The sequence below is a fragment of the Stegodyphus dumicola genome, chromosome 10 (genome assembly GCF_044657685.1).
Source record: "Stegodyphus dumicola isolate Sdum_Otavi_A_Nest chromosome 10, ASM4465768v1".
Classification (NCBI taxonomy): domain Eukaryota; kingdom Metazoa; phylum Arthropoda; class Arachnida; order Araneae; family Eresidae; genus Stegodyphus; species Stegodyphus dumicola.
In genome coordinates, this window is record NC_140777.1 from 55,508,118 (window position 1) to 55,530,838 (window position 22,721).

Here is a 22,721-nt window from a genome sequence, read left to right on the forward strand (position 1 = left end):
GCGATTTTCATGGATGCGATTTTCATTGCATTTCTACTTAGGTAGAGAGCATGTGTAAGTTATATATTCTATGCTACCCTTTAGGCATATTGGCTGGTTTTACAGAAGATTTGACCGTTGACTTATCTCTGACATATGAAGTACGCTATTGAGTACTCATCAGGCCGGTGGCGGCGAGAGCTCATATTTTCCATGAGTCTTGAGAGTTAATACTTCTTACTATATCTCCTCGGTCAACAACAACAAAAATGTATTGAAAGTTTCGGCCCCCTGAATTTCCCTTGTGAATTGCATCTTGAACATAGATATCCCACGAATACAAGCTTCTTCAATATTTCCTCTTCTTTTCGTATGTAGGAAAATCTATAGGTAGGTTGTTATGGCCATTTGTCCTGGCCATAACGAATGCCTACACTACAACCTCGACCTGCGGCCGTTTCGGTGTTAGCGGGGCTTATGCCGCTCCCAATCAAAGCGCAGCAAGAAGCCGCAATTGCAACGGTGACGAAACTCCAACAGCCATGCACATATGGGGATACATGATATCTGCCAGAAGTCTACGAAACATGCAGCTCCAAACTAAGCACACATCCGTCAGAATATGGACTGGGCATAAGGAATTTCCGCTCACCAGTGTTAACTCCTCGCTTAAACGGACCAGGGGCCGTGCTTTATACGGACGGGTCAAAAAATGGTGACGCTGTAGGCAGTGCCTATATAGGCGGGAACATAGCAAAGGAATGGAAAGGCCGCCTGGGCGCACATAACTCAGTGTTCTAAGCGGAAGTAGTTGCCCTCACGAAGGCAGTGAAATGCGCAATTGATACACGACAGAGTCGAGCTACGATATTTATATACAGCCTCTCAAGCATTTATGCTGTCAATAACTCTCTTCAGCGCTCCCACTAATCTCGCACCTGCAAGAAGTCCTCCGTTTACAAGAAAAGTCAATGAGAATCCAAATATCCTGGGTGAAGGCGCACGCCGGAATCCAGGGAAATGAAGCAACAGACGCTCTTGCCGAGGAGGCTACCCAAACTGAGGAAACGGAGCAGATTCAAATGCCCCTGCCCCGGTCATGCCTAAAGAGGCAATTAGAGGAGACTGCCATTGGAAACTGGCAGAAAGAATGGAACCAAATCTCGTAAGGCCGCAGAGCATATGAGTTCCTGCCCAAGATAGAGGTGGACCGGCTCATCTCAGCGCCCTACCTCACGAGATGTATAATAGGCCACGGCCCCTTTCCGACATACTTTGCAGAAAGAGGTCTAGCAACAACTAATATGTGTGTTTGTGAGAACTTGGGCTCACCAGACCACTATGTCAAGGAGTGCCCTTTAACAGTAGAGTGGCACATCAAATTCCCAACCACCAATGTTCTGCCTTTGAAACGCCTCCTCGTAAAACATCGAGGCACGCGGCAAAAGCTTAAAAGCATAATGGACAAACTAGAAAAAATGGGCATAGCAGACCGGAATAGGGCACATGCCATAAACATGTTTGGCATTACGATTCCCCAAGCTTACTAAAGTAGACAGGACAGCAATAGCATGTGTATCCAAAGTATGGAAATGTAACTGTATTTAGTTATCCTCGAACCCACATGCCGTTCAAGGCTATTAGCACAGTAATGGACAGTGCTCACAAAATACTGTAGATGTAACGTGACATGTATTGAGCACACATCTGTTAAGTGTCTTACAACTGGGAAGCGTATTTATAGTAATGATATCTAATGTAGAAGCCAGTGATTCCGTACTAACGCATAGAAATATTATCTAATGTAGCAGCCAGTAACTCCGTAAACAAAGTTTCAGTACGTACTATTTACTATGGCAAGAGTCCAATGCAGTAATGAAGTAATCTATTGCAGTAATGGTATGTAAGTGCTTGTAAAGTATATACTATGCAGCAGTCTATACTCCATGTTTATTGTGTTAAGTCCAGTATAAAAATTTATGAAAGTATCATAAGTAGTCACATAGTTGTGTAGTGTAAAGGCCCGTCCACACGAATACGCTCGAAACGTAGCTGACGAACGCGCTTTTACGTTACCAGCGTAAAAGCGTCCAAACGAGTACGCTTGCGAAGAGTGCGTTTAACCAATAGAATGATTTTGCGCAAAAATCACGTGACGGTGTAATATAGCGTCAACAGAGCTGTATCTTATTACTTCGCTGTTCTTCTGTATGTTTGCGTCAAGTTGTCCGAATCAGATGATCTTTTGTATAGCTGAAACTTTACTATTATGTGCAATTATTAAGCAGAGGCAAAACCGCAAAAAATGGCAAGAATGAGTCCGAAAGATTTATTTAGAGCGACCTGTTCAAAGAGATTTTTTTTTTTTTTTTACTGCCTTGTTTGCGAAAAGAATATCTGGAATTATTAAATTCCTACTATTAGCTCCCACTCTCCCTATATCTTGTTCAAATTTTCAGTACATAAAATGCTTTTTATACATCCACTCAAGTTCAAATACAATTTTTTAAACTTGCAGTGAATGACACTTGATGTTAATACAGCTTTTTCACATATTAAAAATTTTTTAATTTTTAATTTAAAAAAATTATGTTTATATTTTTATTTATTTATTTATGTATTTTTAAACTTTTCTTTCTGGACCTAAGTAGGAATTGACTTAATTTTTTTTTTTTGGAGGGGGTATATTACTTGTTTTTTAATTCCTTCAGGATGAGTAGCGACCAGTTTGACAGACTTGCAGATTCTATATCGTATGAAAATTACGATTTATAAAATTGGTTTGGAATACAGTATATAAAGAGAATTAAATTACTTAATTCTCTTTATATACACCATCCACCATATAATAAAACCAACTTCATATTTTTTAACTCGCTCTCCCTTGGTCTTTTGTTTTTCTTTTTATTTATTTTTGAATTTAGAATGAGGTTCAAACTTTGGACAGTTTATGAGAAATTATGTGATAAAATATGCAATAAAGTAAAAATAAAGAGAGAATTTATAGATGATATATGATAAAGAGATGCAGATATATTTTTACAAAAGGATTTCTATTTGCACTGCACATTTTTAAACTAAATTAAAAACTATAATAATAATGAATAAAATAAGAAATGAAAACAATAATAATAGGCAGAATAAGAATATAATGATTGATGATTAAATATAAGAAACACGTTTCAAAACGAGAAAAGCTAACTTAATTATACCGTCTACGGATGAGGTTCGAACTCGCCACCTTTCCATTCCTCCGCCACCAAAGCAGCGCGCTGACCACTCAGCTATCTGTGATAGCAGTGTTTGTGAAAAATAATGTAACAAGTAGAAGTCGCTGCAAAGGTAATTTAATTAAACTTCAATAAATAATTGCTGTATGCACAAGTTGTAACTTTCCTCCAAAATTTCGTGATTGTATTTTATTGAATACTCTTTCACAGTCAACTGCTTTATTTTAGAAGTTATTATATTGCTGAAGTTAGTTTTTGGTGTATTTAATATTGGGATATTTATAGAGCTTTTTATTACACTTGATATAGCCAATATTTACAATAATTAAGGAGAATTTTGTATGGCAGAAACTTTGATTTCGTAGAAACTGTAATTTATTTAGGTTCCTATTACTTACGGTGTTATAAATAGGTGAAGCATATGGATATACTGGTCGGATCATTGCTTTATAAGTATACAGTTTTCCCCTTCAATGAGAATTTAAAATGTATACTAATATGTACGGTTTGAGAAATCTGAAGATGGCGTGAACAGTTCTGATTATTTTATTGCTGTATACAGTTATATTTCTAAGCAAAAACTCATCTCTGTGTGGCTCTGACGCCATATTGAAACGGGTAAGCAAGAAGGTTTTCTGATTATGACACGTGATAAGAACTCAGTCGGCTATTGGCTATACGCGCGCGTCGCGGGCGAAAAAGCTGAACAGGAGCGTACTCAGTTTTACGTCTTCTGCGTCCTGCGAATTTACGCCGGCGTCAAAAAAGTTACGTCAACTACGTCGGGAGCGTCCTCGTGTGGACGGGCCTTAAGTCGATTGTAATTACGTCACGTTCATAAAGCTCAGTATTATGCTTATAAAAATTTAATGCATTATGAATTCCTAATGTATTGTGAATTCCTTATGAATTATGCTGTATGTACGCAAGTAGTTCCTGAATAGAATGTTGCAGGCAGGTATGTAGCTCCAATGTATTATGTATTTGTATGAATAAGTGGTATGCGCACTCCTTGGCCTAATGTATCACGGGAGAAAATTACGTAATCTATGTCCTAAAGCGCTCTGTATTATATATTTCTGAAGTATAAAGTTGTATTCACGCTCATTGTTAAAGTCTAGTATTGTGCTTATAAAAAATTAACGTATTATAAATTCCCGTTGTACTATGAATTCCTTAGAAATTATGCTGTATGTATGTAAATAGTTCCTGGACATAATGTTGCAAGCAAGAATATAGCTCCAATGTACTATGTATTTGTATGCCTGAAGTGCTAAGCACTACGCATTGCTTAAAGATCGTGCACCCTTTGCCAAATGTATCACCGGGACAAATTACGTAACCTATGTCCTAAAGCACTATGTATTATGCATTTCCGAAGTATATAGATGAAGGTATGTATGTGGTTTCTATGCCTGTAATGTTTCTGTATTATGTAGTACTAGAATTGGGTACTGATACTAGGTTCTATGTAAGTATAGTTTATGTATTATGTAATACTAGGATATAATTTTGCTAGTAAGTAGTTCAAATGTTTTATGTATTCGCATGTTTAAGTAATAAACAAAATGCGCTGCCTTTGTTTTATGTAATTCCAGTCCTCATGTATCATTGGGACACATATATGAAATCAATGACCTAGAGTTTTTAATATTATATTTCTCAAGTATAATGCTGAATGTGTGTATGTAGTGTTTAAGAATGTAGTTTTGATGTTGTTAGTAGTTAGTGGGTGTAATATTGTAAGAGAATCTGAGGTCCCTCTGTAGTTCAAAGTCCAATGTAACGGTATGCATTATGTGGTAAGCATTATGTATTGCTTACGTGTATGTACTCCTTGTCCTAATGTATCATTGGGGCAAATATATGTAATCAATGTCCTAAAGCTTTACGCATTGTGTATTTCTCAAGTATAATGTCGTATGTATGCATGTAGTCTTATGTATATAATTTACGTACTAGTTCTTGGCATTAACGTGGTAAGTATGTAGAACAAATGTATTAATGTATCATTGGGATATAAATATGTAATCAACGTCCTAAAGTATTACGCAATGTGTATTTCTCAAGTTTAATGTCGAATGTATGTAGTCTTATGTATATAGTTTATGTACTAAGTAGTATATCTCAAGCATAATGTCGAAAGTATGTAGTCTTATGTATATAGTCTATGTACTCAGTAGTTCCTGGTATTAATGTCATAAGCATGTAGAACAAATGTATTAACGTATACGTAATGTGTATTTCTCAAGTATAATGTCGTATGTACGTATGTAGTTTTATGCATATCGTTTATGTACTACGCAGTTCTTAGTATTGATGTTGTAAGTATGTAGAACAAATGTATTATACGTATATTCCTACGCATTGAGTGGTCTGCACTATTGCTTATGTTCTATGTACTTCTAGTCCTATCACTTCTTGTCTTGTGTACTCCTCGTCCTAGTATTATGTATTATATTATGTATCCTATTGTATTATGTAATCCTTGTATTATGTACTTCTTGTCCTTGTCTTATGTATTAGTATGTATTAAGTGGTCTGCATTAAGTATTACGAAAGTAGTCCAAATGTATTCCATCCCCCTGGATTTCCTCTTCTGGTGGGCAGACTTGTAGGTCAGAGAAATCAGGCATTGGGTCTGTGTGCGAAGCGTGAGGCACTCATGTGGCCTCTTGGGGTTATTCTCTAGATGGTTGCAGGCCCAGGGTAACACACAGTAGTCATAGAAAGCGGTCCATGTGCCCTGTCCTGCTGTCACCTGTCACCTGTAGGAAGGTCTCGCATGACTACCTTGATAAGATTTTGTTCTTTTGTTGATAAGTTCTGAAGGCCACTTTTTTAACTTACAAGGTATTTCTCCCACCTTCCTAGCTTGCTTTCGTGGTGTAGTGATCATCTCACTGAGCCGGTATTTCAGAGATCCGTGGTTCGATTTCCGACCAAGGCTTTGCTAATTTTTTATCTTGCCTGCGTCCTAAATACCTAATGTCTCTACAAACCTATGTATTGAATGTATAGCGGTGAAGGTAAAATTAACCGTAATGGTTTCTTTCGTACTGCACTTTTACTCTTGTGCTGCTATAGGAGTCATTGTGAAATACAGGATCAGTGGTGGTATATTTGATTGATCTTTAACTTTGAGCAATTTAATATTAGCTGATAATTTAACAATGTCTCTTTAGATGTCATACGTTTACATTACGAAATGCTGTGAATAAATGAAAATAATATCAACTTCTACCACTCCTGTTAATCTTTATGAGGATTGTTTGTTAATAAAATTTGTACATCATTTCATTATGAAAAACTTAAATTTGGTTTTAGAAAGAGCCCGATTAATCCATCGCCGGATAATCGGGACAACCTGCAATACCTGCAAATGACTTTCATATTAATTTTTTTCGGTAATTAAAACTGCATCTAGAAGGATTTTCTCTAAGATGAATTGACACTGTTCATTAAAACTGAGAAACAACACAGAGATAGTGAAAGGTCATTCAGACGGACAGAATTTTCATACCTTGAGGTTAGCCAAAACACTCCTATAAAGATAAATGAGTAAAGGTTACTTCTCAAACACAACCTGAGAGAAGATGGGAGTGCAACTTCTGTATCCCATCTTCTAAGTTTCTCACATTCAAAATATTCCCTTTTGGGTTAGACACATTATATCCCCAAAGGGTCATAAATGTTCATGAAATGCTTCTAAAAATTACCGTAGTCCATGAACCTGGAAAGGAGCTGGCGACAGAAGACTAAAGCAAAAGCATGGAAAACATTGATCATATTTGTATTTATGAAGTTACAGATCGATTAAACTGAATATGTATCATTTCAGAACAATATTGAGACAACGTGTATAAAAATAAACTACGAAAGTTCTAAAAGAGCTGTAGAAAGTAACAGCAAATGTGATGCAGAAAAACGTAATGGCATGCTATCATCAATTAAGTCCAAATAAGCACTTGAAATTCTAAGAAAATTTCTTGAACTGAAAGGCGCTGATCGAAAACATTTTCAGCAGTCTTACGAGACTGAGAATAAATACAATTAAAAAAGACGTGTTTGCAAAAGCTAAAATTTCACCCAAAACATAATTATAAGACTAGTGTTATTTTAAAATATTAAAATGAATAGAAAAATTGCGTCAATTCTTTAATTTTTAGTTATTATTTTAAAATTAGTTAATAAATTAATTGTTACTAATTAGTTAATAAATTCATTTTACTTGATAAGTTTAAAAGTGATATCACGGTATGCAATATATTAATCGCAGTTTTTATATTCAGCTGCTTAATAATTTCAAATATGTTTGGAACGGTAGTGATTTTAATAAATGGAAGTGTGCACTTACTGTCATTCACATGGTAGATCCGTTATTATAACCTCCGCTCCCTGCAACAAATGAACCTGAAAAGGAGAATATATATATATATATATATACAGAGAAAATTTACTTCAACTAATTCATCGGATTTCAAAAGCCTGCAGTTAAAAAATGTTAAGAATAATAAAATAAATACTACATGAAAATATGTAAATATTTTTCAAATTTAACATTATAAACGGACAATGTGTACTTATTTTGCTGCATGGCACATATTTAAGCAATATTTCAATTATGCCTACATGCAGCAAAAAATATCTGTACTGATAGTTACCAAAGAGCTTCATAATGATTCTGGAGCTTCTCTGATGTTGCTGGTAATGAGAGTACATAAATAATTTTTTAACGTACTCTAAAGAGAAACGTATTGAATGGGAAGTTCTTGATGACCATTTGAACGACGTTAAAGAATTTTTCCCATGTAAACAGATCCAACTGTGTGGGCACTCAAGAAGGAACCTCTCTTTGAACAACGACTGAAAACAGCTACAGTTTGCTAATTCTCACTAATGAACTTCGCTTCGTCGCTCAATAATAGATGGGTAGAAAGGAAGATTTAAGATAATGGTTACAAAAAATCAGATTTTATGATCCATCTGCTTTTTTATCAGGTTAATTTGTTAGGTTTATTGATGTAAGCAAATCAGGCTACTGGCCCACCAGCGGCCGAGCGGCAAAGTCGTTGAACACTGGTAGTTCGGTCCAAGGTTCAAATCCCCCTGAACGGGCTGAAATACTGCTGTATGAACTTTTTCGTAGCTTTCCCCATGTGTAACACGTATATGAGCCTGTTTCCCTTAGAAAGTGCCCTAGTTGGATTTCGAGTTACAAACTTTGCGATTGTTAGCCGGATATGCTTTCTAACTACACCAAGAAGGTACGATGTAAGAAGGGACAAAAACTTTTGTATAAACTCTATAAGGAATATAAGAAAAGTCCTGCCTAAAGGAGGATGCTTTGGTGGAGTACTTTTTAACCGTAACTGGTTCGTATACACTTTTCACACGGAGGAAAACCATGAAAGCAAAACTCCCATGCAGCCAGCTTGTTCGCCTAAAATCGAACTTAGGTCGTAACTACCAGTGTTCCGCGACCTTACCACTCGGCCGCTGGTGGGCTGTTTTCATGGTACTCTTCCGTTACCAGGATCGAATTCAGAAATAAGTGTAAATATGCATGCATGTGTACTATAGCAGAAAAAAACTATAAATGGATACACCTTCTAATACGAAATGACCCAAAATGGCTAATAAAGCCTTAGCCTGATTTGGCCTTATGTGGTACGAGCATCTTATTTACAAAGTTTTAGTTTTGACCATTCCGTATTATCTATTTTAGTTTATTTTCTCGGTTCCTAGGCGGCGTTAATTGACCGTAAGAACCAGACTGTAGTTTTTTTTTTTTTTTTTTTTCTTTTTTGGTTAATGAGTTCGAAGTTTTATAATTTTATTATTAAAATCATATTAATTAGCTTTTAAGTTTGTGTAATTTGTATGTTTTAATTTGCTATCATTCGTAATTTCAAAGTTTGCCAAATATATCTTTTCTTGCCATTCCTTGTTTCAAAACAGATCATATCGAGAAGAAATGTTTTTAAGTTAGAGCTAAAATCTCTACATTTGTAATAAATACGAATTATAAAGTTATGTTAAATTTTTATGACTGCCTGCATGTGTTAAAACAGTCAACAATACAGAGGTATTTCAGGTAAAATAAATTAACGCTTTCGTTAAAAGCCGACGTTATAAGCGTAAATGTGATTTTCTCTCTCTCTCTCTATATATATATATATATATATATTATATGTAATAATAGCACAATTTTGGATGCACTGATATAAGAACACTGAGATGTAAATGCACAAATATACTTGGGGCGTAGATACTTGATGCTTAGAGCGTCCATCCATTTTGAAGAAGAAGCAGTCCAGCCTGATTAAATCCTTATTATTTAAATTCACATTTTGTAGTCACAATTTCTTGGCACTCAACTCGTGCCTATTAAAGATCATTTACAATTTTTGATATTATTGCCATAGAAGCAAATATAGCAACTCATACATGATTGCAGTAAAATATCTGGCGAAGAGGAAGCACAAGCAAAAGTAACGTATCAGTTCATAGAAAGAAGGGAGGGACTCAAAAGTTTCAGTTTTTGTTTGGGTTTACAATTCGGTGATTGGTCAAGAGGCATCTGCATTAAGGTTTACTTAAGATCGCATGATTATTATGAATGACGCAGTTTAGACTTACAGCTCTATTTTTAGGACAGAGAGATGAAGTTACCAAATGAAATAAAAAAATAAAAGAGGTTATGGTGAATTAAATTTTGAAGTTTGCTTTTATATTTTTTATCTTAAATATATCTATATATTTTTACATATAAATATATACAAAGATATTATATATATATATATATATATGTAATGGTATTTTTAAATCAATTGATTAAATTAAATTCTAATAATATTGCTTAATAATGTGTTGGCGATTCTCTACTTAAATTGCATCCCTGTTCCTAAATTTTGGCGAAATCCTTTCTTTAGTATAAAATATATTAACCTGTTGGCGCCCGCCAAATCGCCAAACTCATAAATCTGTCATATTACATAAAGTCTTTAAGAACACTCCTGATGAGAAGATAGCGTCACCTCGTGATTTCAATTAATATCGCTGATTGGATAAGCCTCGTGACGCACACATATGTATAAATAGGGCTTCTGCTCGTTTTTGTACGAAAGAAAACGCTTGTGAGATGGATGCTAAAATAAATCTACCACTTTATATTCCAAAATGTGTCTCATTCCTGTTGCCCCGGCTGCACAAAACAAATAATGTATGAGAAAATACATTTCATATATATATATATATATATATATGTCATAATAAAAGCACAAGGAAAAGACGGAACACTGTAGATACGTGATTACACCCATATTGAAGAAGATTTTGATTGCGTAGTGTGCTAGTAATGCTAACTTGGTAATATCTAAAGAACTTGGCAGTCGAGGCAGATTTAATTCCATTTTTATTTGAAACTGATATTTGTGGCCACAATCACTTGGCACTCTAATCGTGCCTTTCCACAGAAGATTTTAAATTTTTGATATTGTTGAGATAGAAAGCAAGCCAGCGAAATTACATCTTAGCACAGTAGAGAGCAAAAGCTGAAGTGCGTGGTTATGAAAGATGGAAGCACGGCGAGGAGTTTTAACGTTTATCATAAAAACATTAAAGAAATTCCTACAACTCAAAAACAATACTTTCATTCTTAACATACAGTAAAAATAAAAAAAATATAAATTCATAGAAATTTAAACAATAGTACAAAAATCTTATTCACATTAGGAACCTTCCCTAAGTAAAACCTTCAAATTCTTTACCTGATTTTTATCAAATTCAATAATTTATCTTTTCCAATTCAGAAATACAAAACTACATTTTAAATAAATCATAAAATGTTTGAATTATTAACTTTGATTTTAAAATGACTTAAGCAAAACTTTATCATCAATAAATCATAACGCAATAACCTATAAATTTTAACATGTATTTACCATAATTTCATATTACTTATCTGTACTAATTCCACTTATTTTTAACATCTACTTTATTTTCAGAATAATTATAAAATTCGTATTCAAAATTCTCAACAAAATTTCAAAAACATAAAAACTTACCTTAATATCCTTCCCTATGAATAATTTAAAGAGCTTTAAAATTCGTTACTTAATTTGCTCACACATAATTACGAAAAATTAGAAAAATTAATGAACAAGAATTTCAGATTTTCTCAAAACAAATTGCAGAAATTTTAACCAAAGTTGAAATTAAAACTATAGAATCTGCAGCACATTAAATAATTTAGTTCCTGAGCTATATTCACACGAATGCAATAATTTTTGAGCTGTTGAAAAAGCGGAAGTGCAATTAATTTTCTGTCGCACATACTTGAAACACTAACTCAGATCGACCTTGAACCCGCTGTAATGCTTAATTCCTAAACGGTAATTCACTGATGATTCACTGGTAGTTTGAGGCACAGAATTATAATATAATTACAAACATTAGTTCTTCCTCTCTATTCTAAAATCGTAATAACTTCTCTGCATTGCGTCATTTCTAGATCACTCTATGGCCCGCGCAGCTCTGATGACGTAATAATTGTAAACCAAAACTTTTCTCTCCGCCGTGCTTCCATCTTTTATAACCACGCACTTCAGCTTTTGCTCTCTACTGTGCTAAGACGTAATTTCGCTGATCATTTCCTTTTCACTAGGCATTCGAACTTCTCAATTTATCGAGAAGTTACTTTCAATCTGTAAACACTATGCGTGATTATTTTTTGAAGCGCTTGCAAAACACCACAGCAGTAGAATGATCTGTTATTTTTTAAACACTGAAAAAACAAATTTGATGATTCATTTTTGATTTCACATTATCTTGGATTTATCACAAAACGATGATTTGAAAAGCAGAACTAAATTTTCCATTGAGGATTCAGGCTGCAGGAAACTATCCTTTTTATAAATATGTAATGATTTCAAATGCGTAGAGGAAAGCAGTGGACCTCTCAACAGCTTACAATACTGCGTAGATGACCGAGAAGACCGTAGTGTCTTGAAGATGGCAGAGTGGAAAGCATGATGACGCAATTTGGCACGACATATCTTGAAAAATCACAATCTTTATTTTTCCCATGCATATCAAATAATCCTTTTTCAGACAAGATATTTCTTAATAATATTTGAATAGAATAACTCCCTTGAAGTACGACGTCATCTTAAGCGAGTAAGTGGCAGCAGCATGTATGAAAAGCGTCTTACCAGCAGGAGAGCTAACGCGGAAAAGGGCAGAGTATCATAGAACTTCAGAGGAAGAAGGGTGGGAGTCGGAAAAGTTTCAGTTCACAGTTCTGGTTTACAATTAATTTGATTGGACAAGAGGTATCTGCATTAAAACGTTAATAACGTAAGATAGAAAACTTTGGAACCTGTGAGAAGAGATGAATCTAGGGGCAGATCACCAAATTTAGAATGTTAATTTTGAGGTCGTCAATTATTTTTTTGAAACACCTATCCTATTTTGTTATTTCTTACATATATATATGTGTGTGTCAATATACACTGTAATTTTATCTGTTTGTATTTTTGACGTAAGAATGATTCTTCAAAAAATGTAATTTCCTTGCAAAATGTGTAATAGAAAATGATTGATATTTGGACGCTTTTCCGTTTAGCTGAGAAGTAAGAGGTTAAAAATAAGAAATATATTTCAAACACTAAAAGAGAATTTTTACAAGTCTCAAAATAACATAGTCTCTTTTGCATCCTTTTATGAATCTCCCCAGTTCTCATAATTATATATCTTCAACAAATTTTATATAATTTCCCGAATACATTGAATTTATTTTATTCATCTCGTACCTAAAAGTCTGAGGACAAAGAATTTTATTTTCAAGTAAATATATTTTACAGCTTGTAAAAGTAACACAAAGAACACAAACCTGATATCTGCATGCAAGGCTCTGATGTCTACCATTTTAAAATAAGTGAATTATTTTTCGTCTACTCTGAACATTAAAATAACTTTTATTTATGTTAGCTGGATGAATAAAATATCCGAATTTTGGCTGTTTTACGTAAATTTTATACATTCATCATATTCACGGTACTTCGCGTGAGTAAATTCTGTTTTATTTTACCAGGAAATAAGTAAAATTTCCTTCCTGTAGGAAGTAAATGGAGATTCTTTTAAATTTTAATAGCTATGCTTATTATGTATTCTAGTTTCTGGTATGTATATAACATTGCAATTAAGGCTAAAAAATAATCTTTGTGCCTTAAGAAGCACGCATTTTGCTGAAAGTGAGGATTTTCCTCGCTGGATAATTAAGTTAGATTAAATCCTGAGTAGGGAATTAATACTGCAGGATAACATATTTTTAAACTTAGTACACATATGCATAGTAGCTTACGCAAGTAATTTCCTAAATTAAATACAATAATAATTGTCTGGTTTACTTGATTATGACAAAGCACGCTAGGGATATCTGCCGAAAGGGAGGAATGCCATCGTAGAGATTTTCTAATAAAAATTGGCTCGTATTCCCGTTGCACAAAGGAAAAGCCTCGAAATCACCTATGTAGCCAGCCAATTATTCTTGAATCAAACCCAGATCGAACTACCCCTATTCAGCGATTTTTCCGCTCGGTCTCAATAATGACTGACGACGATTAATACTACATACTTCGTTACATATCCTAGATAATCTTAATTTTTGCTTATTATTTCTTTTTTATAGCTGACTAAAACTATTTGTAGATAATTTGAAGTTTCTATTTCCAATAAAACATTTTTAAATTATTGTGCTCCACTATAACACCGGAAAACTGTAACAAAACGTGCTTCATCCAAGTTCTCGTTTCATTCCAAAACGTTAGATTAAGAACGAATTCAAGAAATGCGTACTGATAAAACACTCTTTTTTTAATGCTGGAAAACGGTGTAAAATATAAAGGGCGAAAATTTTGCATCAGAGGAAAAGCCAATTTCGAAATTGTTTGGTCAGTATGATCAGCACAAGTATGAAATCAGTCAGTTACTAGTTAATAGACATATAAATCAACCTAACGCGGAAATTACTTATAAAAAACAGGGTGACCTGAGAATTTGCATGATCACAACAAGTACAAAATTGCAAAATATTTATAGAGTGGAAACTAATACACTCACGTAATACAGCATCAAATGTAGAGTCACATCGCGACGTCTACTGCGCAATCTTATTAAGGTTAATTCGTAACTTACACTAAACCTAATTTTTTGATAAGTACCATATAATGCTTTAATTACTGATTTGATATGGCACCGTTAATTTATTTTAAAATTAAGTAAAATTTGATGTTGGAATGGCGGTAGGGGTCTTAGACGGAACAGTGCATCTGAACGGATTTTTAAGTACATCATATCCAATGAATGATTTTATTGCCTGAAAAATAATTTTCTAGAATATTTGAGCAAATTTATTTAATGAAATTGGGTAAGGTTGCTCAAGTCGTAACCCATCTTAGGCGTAATATCACGCCAACCGAGGCTTCCGGCAAAACGAGTTACCCCCTAATCTGTCATATTGTTTCACATTGTTATTCGTCTGCCTGTAATATTTGTGAGGAAGACCGCAAAGACAATATGATTCAGGGTTTTCGAGTCTAAAATGTAGAGGATGATACACGTCTTATGTACTGGACTTGAAAAGAAAATGAAAATATATCTTTGTGATTATTGTTGTATTTAGTTGCATATATAACTTAATTGAGAAAAAGAAAGTTTTTTTATTAATAAAACCAATTTTAAACGTAGTAATACTTAAGATATAAGTAGTAAGACTTAGAATACTGGTTCTATAAATCATATTAAATTCGTGCTTATAAATTTTATAAATTTGATCCAAGAGAATAGATTATATGGAAGTTTATTTTAATAAATATCAGCAATAACAACACAAGGTATTATTACAAGGCATATGTATTTCATAGATCTTACGATTTAAACCTGATTTTTCTTAGAAGGTACGATTTACGAAACCTTACCCTTTCATTCTTTCTTAAAATATATGAGGGTTTCCAATTAAGCCAAAAATGACTGTTCATGATAAATATTGCCTAACTCTAAAATTAAGATTTTGAAGCCCTGATAGGTATACTGACTAGCGTACAATTTTTGCGCGAAATAATAGCATTTAATACACTAAACGAGCCAAAGGTTTTTCCGAGAGTTTAGTGACAAGAGAAAGAGCATTCATTTCTTGTGGGGCATCCTGTGCATCATTCGCGGTGATGAGCTGAGTAAATGATCACCAGCCGTTAACCATTCTCAACAAATGCATTTAAGTTGCAAGTGTCCGGCCATTTGAAATGATAATAATAAAACTCAAAATCTCATATTTTAATCCCCCTCTACACTTAAAAATATCATGATCATATTTTCTATTATTATGTGACAGTAAAAGAGAAAATTTGAGTTGATTTTGTATATAATTTGCTTCTTCTTTCAGCGCGTGACGATGTGCTTCCGATGTTGCAAGCCTAAAATATCAGAACAAAGACTTCTGTTTTTAATGCAAATGCTTAGGAATCACTTTGCGCTATTTCTGAACGCAAATGATTCGTAAGATCAAAGAATATTTACATGACATAAGAATGGCGTGAAAAGAAGCTAAAAAGGGCTTTTAGGTGTTATAACACTCCGTAATTAGCATGCACTGAGTTAGGTTTGTTTAAAATAAAATCGGTTACACAAATGTTTACCATTTCTTATTAGTATGCAATATGACTTCTAATTATATTTCAGTAATTGTACATAATGCTTTTTGATAAAAAGCGATGAGATTTCTCTTATGATGCAATTCTATTTTCGCAAAACACAACGAAATTTCTCATTCCATCTGTTTCGCAAGAGAGATTTTTGAAGTTCTTTCTCATGCTAAAAGCCTTGATGGAAATATTAATAAAGGTAGCAATATTCAAAGGTGAGCTTGCCATTACGAATTCAAGTTGAGTATATATATTAGAAATTATCTCGCATGTAATAGACGAAGCTGACAGCATATAAACGAAAATTGCATATAAACTTAATTATTCTTATAATGACAAGAACGGTCGATAAAGATGCCTTCTTTTCCAGTGGAATGTAGTGACATTTCAGCGTCATTATTCATTTCACTAATTGCATTTTGAGAAAATGGAGATTTCTATTGTTTACAAATACACTGTTAATCCGGTCTTTCGAAACGGTTGAAATTATTCTCGTTCTGTTGCTTTGTTTTCATAATCGTCATTAGTAAGGAACATTCAATATTATACGCCGTCTCCCAGACACCGATGTTATTCTAATTCCATTACTGTCTCAATTTGAAGCTAAAATTATGTTACTCTGTGTATGTTAACCATGCGTAAATGTTTCACAATTCACGCAAGTGGTGTTTGTAACGAATTCTGAATAATAGGTTTCTGCAGGTAAGATGAAATAATAATAACAATTGTCAGGTGAAAGTTCGTATTACACTAGTAATCAGAAGCATTGTTTTTGTATTTCTCAAAAGAAAATTTGTTAATGTGGTTTTCTAGTTACATCAGTGTTGATGGGACCTTAATAAGACATGCACCATATGACAACTCCCATAACACTGAAACTGAAAAACTTCGAAAAAGAAATTGGGTTATTTCGGTGCTACAGAAATTGTAGGTTCTGATTGTACAGAATCTTAATGTTCCTCCTAAACTGACAAGAATTACATCTCTCTTGCATGACGGACTGACAAACATGACATATCGGCAGATTGAAACATAGTGATAAAGTCTTACGAAGATGAAAGTAACGTTTTTATCAACTCCTTAAATTTAACAGAAAACACCACTTGCGCTAAGAAACGGATCTCTGTCACTTGAGGGTATTTAAAGTAACATAAGCTGAAATTCACTAACGTAGTCAGGTAGTGCACAAAGTGATTTAGCTAAACTGGCTCAAGTAATTAATAGCGCTCTTGTAACGTCGGCTATCAAAATGGGAAAATCATGAATATACTTTGTCAAAGTTGGCAATAGTACGTGAACTGCAAGCTATTCTGGTAGAAGCTCTAACACTTAAACATTTAAATTATCGGTTTGATCACTTTATTTACAACTAATTTGGTTAGGACTGCAGAAAGATTAAGTTGTAGTAAATTTTCAAAACATAATAATTGGCTAATTAACATAAAATTCCATATACCCTATTAACACATAAGCACACTCAGTGAATTGAAAATCCATCTTAACTTGAACGAACTCCGAATTTAAATGTAAACGCATCATTTAGAGCTTCTAGCCATATCTGTATTTTTCAAGGGTGCTGATGAGAGAAAATAGGTTTTTCTGAGGCACGTTCTGAGCAGTCTTCTTTAGGAGAGATTTGCTATCTTGGAAAAATTTAGTACGTTTTTAAAATAACGTGTTATTGCGAATTTTATAGACATGTAAATAATTTTAATAAAATATGTAAATTGTAGTTTATCTTGTATAATGTAACATTAAAGGCCTAAAAATGCGAATCACCGCTGAAACAAATAGAGGTACAGGTCTAATCTACTTAGTATTGAGACTAGCGAGAAGGCCACAAGTCGTCAGTGGTTTTTTCGTCTGATTTTTGTCTCCGAACGTAAGGAAGAAATCTAAAAAGTCATGGTAACTATTTTGCGATCTTTTAGTCCGACCCTTTCTAATTGTATCCTACGCTATGCAATCGTATACGGCTCTTAAGTAATTTTAGCTGTGTATGTTATCCAACTGTGCATGTATTCTCGCGAATGGTTGAAAACTATATAAAACTGAAAACAGCATCAGTTTTCAGTTTAGCTCAGAGTATCTAAATTTCAGCGATTGAGTTCATAGTGTTGAAAGATCATCGTGAGATTTTCACTTCTTTAAATTCCTTTTATTGAGCTGCTTTCAACGTTCTTAGCAGTTAGAAGTGGTACCTACTGATTGTGCTCTATCATACTGAGAAGAGCTGTACTGGAAGTACTTTTGTATGGAAAGTGCCAAAACTGTGAATGTTTCTGGAAAATAACTTTTATTAAGCTTTCATCGGTTCTGTGTGAATTCAATCCATTACGAACCGGTGCGCAAGTAACATTTGCCTGACAATAACATTAAATTCACCGTGGCAAGAAATAATAATTAAAATAAACCAAACCAAGCAAAAAGACTTCTTACAATTGAGCATTACTTCGGAAAGCATACAGTATTTTATGGTGATTGCAAAATTTATACCAGATATCAAGCATTTTATACAAACGGGAAGCCCCTTCTTTTCTGTTGATAGTGTTGTGACTTATCTCACTTGTCTCACAGTAACATCAGAATAAGCCTACGAAATTCATCGTGCCATTGAATGCAAGATTGTTCCTGTCGTTGGCAACAGCCTTGAGCACCATACATGTGACAGTACGATTTTGCTCACTTCCGCCCCAAATTTTGATGGACAGCACCATGGGGAGGATGGGTCCGAGTGTCTCCCAAACCTAATTCCTCTATCACCAACCTCTCGAGAGGGCTTTCAGCCAGCCGCATATTTAGAGTGCTCCTATGCCGCACAGACACTATACATTTACAAATCCATGACTTCTCCGTGATTCGAAACTGGGCTCTTCAGTACAGCAGCCAGCGTCGCTAACCACTATTCCGGTTGGGTGGCACGCAAAACGTAAGCGTAATTTTCGTCATATGATTCTGCGAAACATTCTCTTTAAAATAAGAACATTGTTGCGTTTGGACATAAGTGTACCAGTATATGTTCAGCGTTCAAACAAATTTTTGTACGAGTAAAATTAGGGACCAGGACTGTCCTTAATTTTCTCTGCGTCACGACTGTTTGGTACTGCAAACAAAGGGAAGAACAAACCCACTCATTCCCTTGATTTTCCTTTTATTTCAATTTGCTCGTTCCGTTCATCAGTTTGCCGATTATCATTTGTTGAAAGTATTAGTACATTCATAATCCCTAAGTTCGTCGAAACTCGTATACGTATTGCCTACATAAGCGTTAAACATAATAACTCATAGATGTTATATACCGTCTAATTTAAAATTACGTCATATCGTACAAGATATCGTAATGAAATTTTGCATCATTTTCCGAAGAAACTGAAATATTAGCCATTCGCATAAAGACTCCTCCACGCAATATGCTGTCTACAGCAGCTCTTAAAATTACTTCCAATCGTTAAAGCTAAAAGTCCATCACGTTGCAAGATATTCAGAAAATACTTTGCGGTTCTATTTGCGAAATAGCGTATATTTTATCTTAGAAATTAATTTAGAAAATTCATTCATCCACTTTGCGATAGGAAAAGAAATTTCAGAAGCCAAACTTACTGCGAATATGGTAGCCCTAAAAGTGTTTCAGAAATCGAAACTTAATTTTACGCTGTCATGGATTTCTCCCATTCCCAGTTTTTATTTATATTTTATTAAAACTTCTGTAATCTATGCTTCCACAAATTCCCATTTTAATAGCCACAGTGTCGTAAATCAGCCCCATAAGGATTATGTGGTATTAAAATCTCTAATGAATGGGAGACGAGAGTAACTCAAAACGTATTTTATGGTGGAAATTCATTTATTAATTGCTGACAGATAGCACCTAGGAAGAACTTTTATTGAATGTCATATTACTCTTGGTAATGAGTTCCTTTCGACACTGGAAGCAATCTTAAGGGTTTTAATTTTTTTATTCATGTTAATTATGCAGCAAGTAATGCTACTTTAAGTAGGTTGGTTCAAATCCCTTTGCATGGGTCCTTTTTCCCTATTATTGTATGCCTTGTGACTTGATTCATACGGCTAAAAATTACAGTCAAACATTGACATTGACGACCTCGTAACTTAATATTCGGATAATAGACTTCATTTATTAAAGAGAACATGCAAATATAACACTTAAATTGATTGATTAATTCGTTTGCAGAGTTGCTGACTTTTACGTTGTCAAAATGTAACGTCGAGGAACCTAGTTAACTGCCAAGCGAATAATAACTGAAGTCCAAGAACAGAAATGTAAACTAAAGAATAATTAATTACCCTTTATTTGCCCCAAATAAAGATATATAGTAGGCTCCTTTCTCAGGGCATACAGCAAAGCCTCCACTTGGGCTTAAAATGTAAGAAATAAGAACTAACTAATGACTAACTAAGGAGATTTAGCTCAAACTAACACAATTCTAAACTAGTTGACCCGTAATATTAAATTAGCCAGCGAAGCTATCGAAAGGCACATAATACGGTCCAGCGTAGTAATAGAGGCGCGCTATTCGGGAACCCTAACTCACTCTGGTGAACTCAGTTGAACTTGACTTTAAATACTACTCTACTTCTCATTTGAGTTTAAAGAGATTCTAAAAACTCATTCTCGTAAGGAATTGTAAACTGAAGCTAGAAGAGATAGGAAATTGGCATAAACTTTATAAAATTAAAATATACCTTCCAGTACAAGACAAAGCAACTCGAGAGCTATCTGCCTTATATTATATAAAAATAGGTAAAAAATGCAACTTTAGTTTGGTGTAGATGTTTTTAGGGCAGGGGGGAAGTAATATTCTGAAGAAAGTTTTTGCTTCTCTAGAAGGGGGAGCTATATAATCAAAACAAGGTTTTATTGAGATACAATTCCTTACATTGAGAAATTTCTTTGACACTTGGCAATTCTTATAATCTATTTTGACTCAATTACCATAGTAAGAAAAAGAAAAAAATCTGATGTGTACACCACATGACTTCCTTGTACGGAATATTAAATTATACGCATTTTTTCTTGCATTTTATTTAAACTTATTAGATTGAATTAAACCTACTTCGCCGACAGCACATAAACCACAATAAAATAAATACATTCTTTAAAATTCACTTTGTTTACCATAGCGACACTCTGGCGCTAGGTTTACTTAACAGTATTATATTTCGTTCATATTATAACTCATAATGCACAAAATTTATATGATTTAAAGTATATAATTATCTAATCGTTGCCACATGTTCTATTCAAATACTATAATAAAGCTAGAATGATGTATAAAAGAAATTAAGCAAACAAAACAAAAAAAGAAACAGTTTTTCACAGACGATTGAGTATTTCTCATTCCACTAATTCAGTTCTCACTTCGCGAGAAGGCAAAAATACATAAAAACACAAAATATCTATATTAAAAATTACGAAGTAAATCTCAAACGCTTATTTCCTCGAAAAAATTTCAGAAAGGATTAAGCATGATTTAATTGGCAATAATAAATGAATGCGTTATCTTTGTTGTTGCGAAGATAAGTTTCTCTAGATTGGCAACAAATCCACTAGTCTCCTGATTCAAATGTAAACATCAATGGCCGCCATTAAAAACAGGCTTAGCGGCAATTAAACAACTTTAAAATTGCTGATAATTCTAAAAATATTGCACACAGATTTACTAAAGGCATAAAATCCTTAACCGGAAGATAAAAGCAACATAATTCAATTATTTTTAAAGCAAAAACTGTACAATTTACAAACATATAAGAGTAAAGAAACTGAGATCACTGAGCCGGGTAATAGAGTGGATATATATATAAATATATTTATATACGTTTGGTGTGCTGCCGGTTGTAACCAAAATACGAGGTGCACATCTACATGTTAAAGCAGTCCTATATACAAAATTTCAAAGTTCTGAGGCTACTCGTTTTTGAGTTATGCGAGATACGTACGTACGCACGCACGTACGCACGTACGTACATACGTTCGTACAGACGCCACGAAAAATTCTCTTCAGAATTAATTTTAAAGCAGTTTTATAATTTTTTGAAGGGAAAGAGTATTTTATTCTGTCCTTACGTACAGATATCACGCAAAAACATCGTTAAATTGCATTCGATAGCGGTCAAAATGGATATTTTCGTCGAAATATGCTGCCTGAAACTTTTCGCGATTACAATACTTCATTTTTACTTCGTACAAGGAAGTAAAAAGGCACTTATGTCTCATCGACATAAAAATCGTGAGAGGTATTTAATATCTCTGTTAAACTAAGTGATTGTAAAACTAGTTTTCACATTAGTTCAAAAATCACTTAATTGGTAAAAATTTTAATTACTTTTTTTTGCCATTTAATCTGTTAAACATCTTTCTTTGCTAATTTTAAATATTTGAGTGAAATCAAGATGCTATTATTTGGCGACTTAAATCCCTTACATAGAAACATTGCTCTGTCAGTTTGCCATTTTATTATCTATTTTCATTTTATTTGGCGATTTTACTTCAGAAAGATTAAAATCTGTATTCGTATAATATTTTAATCATATTAACTAAACTGCAGATCCCAGTAAGCGATGCATTTTCCATGTTTTCATATACGAATAGGCCGGACTTCTGTAATTCGTTAATAATATCCGAATGATAATATTAACCATGACATTAAACGACGTCACTCTATATCACTTCCTGTATCGATGATAAAGCGAGAAGCTGCGTTTTGTAGCTTTGTGGCAGAGATAAAACTCGAAGTATTTTCATGAACAGTATTTACTCTAGAATGAGTTTTAACAGCGTTATGTATAC

At 33.9% G+C, this 22,721-nt stretch overlaps 1 protein-coding gene across 3 annotated transcripts in view; it reads right to left on the reverse strand.

The window, feature by feature from the left end:
• LOC118192360 (putative G protein-coupled receptor No18) overlaps nt 1-22,721 on the reverse strand; it is a 577,637-nt gene that overhangs the window by 205,789 nt on the left and 349,127 nt on the right. For all 3 annotated transcript variants that reach the window (XM_085824932.1, XM_085824933.1, XM_085824934.1), the window contains exon 3: nt 7,567-7,622. The gene's annotated coding sequence lies outside the window, so the exon portion shown is untranslated. The remainder of the gene's footprint in view (nt 1-7,566; nt 7,623-22,721) is intronic.